The sequence below is a fragment of the Lissotriton vulgaris genome, chromosome 4_1 (assembly GCF_964263255.1).
Source record: "Lissotriton vulgaris chromosome 4_1, aLisVul1.2, whole genome shotgun sequence".
Classification (NCBI taxonomy): domain Eukaryota; kingdom Metazoa; phylum Chordata; class Amphibia; order Caudata; family Salamandridae; genus Lissotriton; species Lissotriton vulgaris.
This window is the reverse complement of record NC_141691.1, coordinates 1,630,400,882-1,630,407,134: the sequence shown is the minus strand read 5'-3', so window position 1 is coordinate 1,630,407,134 and position 6,253 is coordinate 1,630,400,882. Positions and strand designations below refer to the sequence as shown.

Genomic DNA, 6,253 nt, shown 5'->3' with positions numbered 1-6,253 from the left:
CTTAGCATATCATTTACATTCTTTCTGAATTATATGTGTTTGCTCTGTACTAGCGCTTTCTTCTTTATTATTATTAATTCTTTTTATTCTCCCTTTCTTATCCTCTTCAGATTTTATCTTTATCTTTTTTTCTCTTATTTTTCTACATTTTGAGGCTCCTATCTTTTTCTATTTTTTTTCCTTCTGAGATCCGCTCCGCTCTGTGTCAACATGCTCTCCATTTATTGCTCTTTCTTCTTCTCACAGGTCAGGCTGTTTTACCCTGATCTGTTTCTTCATTTCCTCCTTTTTCCTTTCTCTCCTTTTTCCTCTCTTATCTTTGTCTTTGCTTTCCCTTTTCTTCCATACTCTACTTCTTATTTTATTTCTTACTTTACTGTGTCCTTTCGACTTTTTCTCTTTTTTTCCCACTTCTTCCCTATTTACTTGTTATTGTTTTTACTTATTGCCTTTGAGTTAATGTATTCTAGTTTTGTGGGTTTTCTTGTTGGATGTTCCTCATGTAATTTTGTTGTATGTTTTTTTTTCTTGTAGCCATATCCCTGCAGTGTATCTACTCCACGTGTCTTCCTCCCTCCCAACCCTCCATCATGTGTAATCTTGTTACTTGGAACGTCTGGGGTCTTGGTAATCCAGTCAAAAGACAAAAGGTACTATCCCATTTATCTAAACTCAATTCCCATATTGCTTTTCTTCAAGAGACTCATTGTTCAGATGTGGAATCCCTAAAGTTGAAAAGACATTCGGTGGGACAGGTTGTTTTTTCTCCTGCTTCCAACAAAAAAGGGGGTGTTGCTATATTGTTCCATAAATCTTTATCAGTTCAAATTTTATCTACTCAAAATGATGATGATGGACGTTGGGTAATGGCTAAGATTGTGGTACAAAACAAGACGTTAGTCTTGTTGCATATCTATGGCCCTGTCAAACCAGATCCCAAATTTTAGAATGATATTAAAATTCTTCTCTCCTCACTTGAATGTCCCAATATTATTATTGCTGGTGACTTTAACCAATGGTTAGACCCTTTTTCTGATAGATTGGCCAAATGCAAATTTCAACCTGACAAAACTCACAAATCCTTCCAAATGGCTATTGCCTCTCGTCCATTATATGATGTTTGGAAAACTTGTAATCATGATTTACTTGAATACACTTTTTTTCAAATGTGCATCAAACTCGTTCTAGGATTGTATACATTTTGGTTAGTAAGTCCCTTCTTTCTTCTATTCAAAAATTTAACATTGGATCCATTTTTATCTCGGATCATGCTTCTGTTTATGCAGTTTTGGACCTTACACTTACATCTTCTGAATTTAGTCACTGGAAATGTAACACTTTTTTATTATCTGATCCAGCCTTTCTTAAAGAAATCCCTACTTTTTTTGATGAATTTTTTGTTTTCAACTACCCATTAGATACTTCTGTTCCTAATATTTGGGATGCTTTCAAAGCTGCTTTTCGTGCCTTCACTATTTCTTATGTTTCAAAAAAGAAGAAGGCCACGAGGACCAAATATGAGGATCAATTACGTAAAATTAAAGCACTAGAACATGAATATTTTACCTCTAAGTCTTCTGATGCCCTTCATGCTTTAATAACAGAAAAGACTGAACTCAATAAATTAGCAACAGCTGAAGCTTGTAACATTCTACTTAAAAGCAAATCAAAATATCATGGAGGTCAAAATAAGGCGGGTAGGATGTTGGCAAACTACTTCAGATTCAGATTCAAAAATGCTTTATTCGATTTTAGCAAAGTATAAAATCATAAAAGCGTCGCAATAAATACACATTACATCATACACTCAAACATCCTACTTTAAAACAGAATTTAAAAAGACATTAAATTAATAACTTTTCGATATAAAGCAGATCCTTATAGACATTACTTTTCAAATGAGGTCATTAATCAGTCAGTTACCATCATTAATTTACATTTTTTTAAAATACTTTTAAAAAAACAAGTCATAACCATAATGCATTTCTCACTACCTAATTGCAGGAGGCTTAGATACGCTGGTCTGCATAAAAGTTAAATCTGAATGTAAAACTGTTGGTCCTATTTTTAACAAAGTTACTAAACAACTTGTTTTGTCGGATGAAGAGATTGCTGCGGTCTTCCATGAATACTACCGGTCTCTTTATTCTGACGACACATTCCCCTCTGCTCCATATTTAAATACATTTTTCTCTGGTCTCCCCTCCCCTCCACCTCTTCCTGATGAATTTAACGCACTAGAGAAAGATATTACTCTTCAGGAAGTTATTAATGCTATCCACTCTATGAAAAAATCAAAAGCACCAGGTCCTGATGGGTTACCTGTGGAGTTTTATTCTACTTTTCACTCTATTTTTAATCCCAAACTTTTACAGCTCTTTAATTATTTTATTGCTGATGCCAAAGCTTCTGGGTCATTTATGGATGCATTGATTATTATAATCCCAAAACCTGACAAAGACCATTCTTTATGTAACAATTATCGCCCTATATCATTAATTAATTATGATTGTAAACTTTTTGCTAAGATTCTTGCAACCCGTCTTGATAATATCATCCCTCTTTTGATTAAAACTGATCAAGTTGGTTTTGTGAAGGGTCGTTTAGCTTCTGATAACGCTAGAATGTTCACTAATATTACTTCCCTTGGCTAAAAATGTAAGATTCCCCTTGCTGCCCTATCTTTAGATGCTGAAAAAGCATTTGATCGTATTATTTGGCAATTTATGTTTCAAACTCTCCAATGGTTTGGTTTTGGACCCTCTTTTATTTCCTATATTAAACTTTTGTATTTGAGTCCTCGTGCCAGTATTTTTGTTAATAATCATTTTTCCAGATTTGTTTTCATTATCTAGAGGAACTAGGCTGGGTTGCCCTCTTTCCCCTCTACCATTTATCTTGTGTCTTGAGCCATTCTTGGAGTGTATCCGAGCTAACTCTCTGATTACTGGCTTCAAATTTGCTTCTGTTGAAACTAAATTATCTGCCTATGCAGACGATATTTTGGTATATATGTCTAACCCTGTTGACTCTCTTCGGCATTTTATGAATGAAGTCCAGCTCTATTCCTCCATTTCAGGTTATAAACTTAATCTATCCAAAACAGAGGTTTTACACTTAAACTCTATTTTTTATCAATTTATGTTCAATGATACTAATTTTGCTTGGTGTCCCTCCAAAATTAAATATCTTGGCATTTGGTTCGCGCCCACCCTAAAGAATACTATTAAATATATTTTTGATGCACTACTGAAGAAACTCCAATCACTTCTCCTTTTATGGTCCCCCTTATTTCTTTCATAGTGGGGTAGATTAGACACCATTAAAATTATGATTGCTCCTCATGTATTATGTCTATGCTTCCTATTAAACTCCCTAATGTATATTTCTCCTGTATAAATTCTATTTGTATAAAATTTTTGTGGAATAACAAACATCCACGTATTGCTCTAAATAAACGTATTCGTCCTAAAAATGAAGGTGGAGTCCACTTTCCTAACATTAAAGCATACCACTCGGCTGTTTTAATCAAACAATCCTTTTCATTAGCTTATAATTTTTTGGATACCCCTGTCCCTAGATGGATCCTTTTTGAATGGTCATTGTTAAAAGTTTTTTCCTATCAAAATATTATCCTTATGTCAAATTGTACCTTTTTGTCCAAGAATCCTGTATTGAAATACTCCCAAACTTTACTCTATAATATTTTTTCCAAAGATTTTACTCCTCTCCAATGTTTTTTTTTATCATCTATTGTATGGTATAATAAATTCCTTAAATACAAAGGCAAATCTTTTTATTACAAATACTGGAAGGAAAAGGATATCACTTTTTTCTATCAATTTCTCCATAATTATTCTATTATGCCCTTTCATGAATTTCAATTAAGTTACCAATTGCCCGACTCATTTTTAAATGAATGCAATATCATTGATACAGCCATACAATCTCATCTAGCTACCTTTTCGCTCCCACCTGATTTACCATCTCTGACCCCTTCTACTCCTCTGTATCCTTTATTTTCAACCCACAGACCTAAAGCCACTTTTATACATAAGTTATTATTATCTAACGTTACTGATCGTTCTAAGTCAACTGTTTAAATTGCATGGAAAAATGATTTGTCTGTTTCTTTCCCTGTTGCAACATGGGAAAAATTGTGGTCCAAGTTGTTTAAAGTTTCTGCTGCTGCGCGCATAATTCAATCTTTGTATTTTATTTATCATAGAGCTATTATTACTCCTGTTAGCATTTGTAAGTTTTCTCCAACCTCTTCCCCACTTTGTTGGTCCTGTTCTACTGAAACGGGTACGTTAAAGCTACAAATTTATGAATGTTCTCATGTTTTAGCTTTCTGGAATTCAGTTTGGAATGTTTGCATGTCAATATTCCACTTTAAAGCTCCTTTATCAATATAGCATGTTTTTTCTAGGATCTTTATCATCTGAGTTGGATGCTGTATCATCTGTTTCAAAATTATTTGACCTTTTTATTGCTTTAGCTTTTAAGCTAATTTTATCTTCCTGGAAAGACACTTCCAAATTATCCCTACTTACATGGTGGAACATTATTTGTGATGAACATAGGATTGCTACTGTTTCCTCTTCTTCTGTTTCCCAAAAAATCAAATCTGATCTCCTTTGGCTTCCCTTTACTACTTACCTTTCTTCTCACCCTCCTATACGTTAACTCTTTTTCTTCCCCTTTCTCTTTATACTACTATTCTCTATCAGTGTTACTCTCTTTCTCTTTTCCTTTCTCCCTTATTTTTCTTTCTTTTACTTATTGTCCTTTCTCTTCCATCTCTCTCTATTATATATTTATCCTATGTTATATGCCTGCTAGTTTAATTCCTTTTATATAATATGTGCTATTACGGCCTTTATTTTGCTTTTGATAACTTTATTAAAAATTTCTTAAACAAAAAAAAACTTTAAAAAAAGTCATAAAAGAATTACATCAAATGTATCACACGTTTAAAAACATAGTTATCAAATACTAACTTCATCAACCAATAAAAATACAGTTACAGAAGAAAAGAGAAAAAGTAATAGCTGTTCTTATCGTTTCGAACTAAAGTGCAAGAAAAATCACAGATTCAATTAAAATACAGTATCATTAAATAACAGCTGAAATCAACTTGTAGAATGTAAGTCTGTAGCATCAATTATGAAAGTTGCCTAAAGTTCCAATAGGTGGATATTCTAATGCATCAAGGTAACATACTTTGCAGTTCTCCAATTAATGCCTCTAGTTGGCAAGTATAATCATACTGTGTGGCATTGAAGTGTTGCTAGAAGTCGGCCATTTCGATCTAATTTTCTAAGCCCAATGCAGAAATTTGCAAGGGCAAACACAATTGTTTACTTCAGGTCGCTTTTCAGTATTCTTAATGCCTACCAATAGTGCCTCAAACCCTCCAACTTACATGCTGCAATAATCCATTTCCTACGAGGCAATGAGTTCTGTGGCAAACTAAGAAAAAACATTCCTCAGTTTCCTTTAGCTCTGGGCAATAAGAAGAATGATTGGTAGAGCAACCTGATTTATTCCACTTAGCTGGGAACGATTCTAGCAGTAAAGCACTGCAACGTTTTTTGGGGGTAAATTCTGTACATATAGAATTCTAATTTAGGCGAGCATTTATGAATTAAATACAGCCCTGTTAAGCTCTCATCTGATATGCTTTTTCAGTCTCTCAGTAGCTCCTTTGGCTATATTTGCTGGGGAGTTCCACAGATCCCCTTTTTAACCACTTCGTATTGTTTTGTAAACATATTTTAACCATGGGTTATGTACTTGTATATCACTGGAAATTAGGTCTACTAATGATACACTATAAGGAGTCAGCTCTGGAGTGAACCAAATCTGCAACCAGTACATACGTGGTTTTTGGGAGAACACCCATTTGATACAGTCCAGTGCTATGTCCAAATTTAGGGTAATAGTGTGGGTGCTCATAGGTAGATTAAAGAGTCGTCTAATAAAGTTATTTTCTCCTAATATAAGGGTAGTTGCAGCAGCCTATCCCCATATCTCTGCCCCATAAATAGCTGCTGACTGCTGTGGCTCTGTACATTTTAAGGGGAGGTGAACTAGCATCACCTGAGGTGTCCTTATGTTTCTTCCCAATTAACAGTGCTTCCTGCTTGAGCCTATTTTTACTTTTCCCCAGTTGCAACCCCCAGTTCAAATTATCTGTCAATCTTACTCCTAAATAATCTAAGTGTTTGACATGTTCTATTGGGGCTCC

General features: G+C 34.2%; 1 long non-coding RNA gene across 1 annotated transcript; it reads right to left on the bottom strand.

The window, feature by feature from the left end:
- Window positions 1-359: 359 nt before the first annotated feature.
- LOC147724338 (uncharacterized) lies at window positions 360-5,449 on the bottom strand. Its single transcript, XR_015310089.1, has 2 exons — window positions 2,018-5,449; window positions 360-1,713 (listed from the first exon to the last, which is right to left on the bottom strand). It is a non-coding gene; the product is annotated as an uncharacterized LOC147724338 (long non-coding RNA).
- Between the last annotated feature and the right edge of the window lie 804 nt (window positions 5,450-6,253).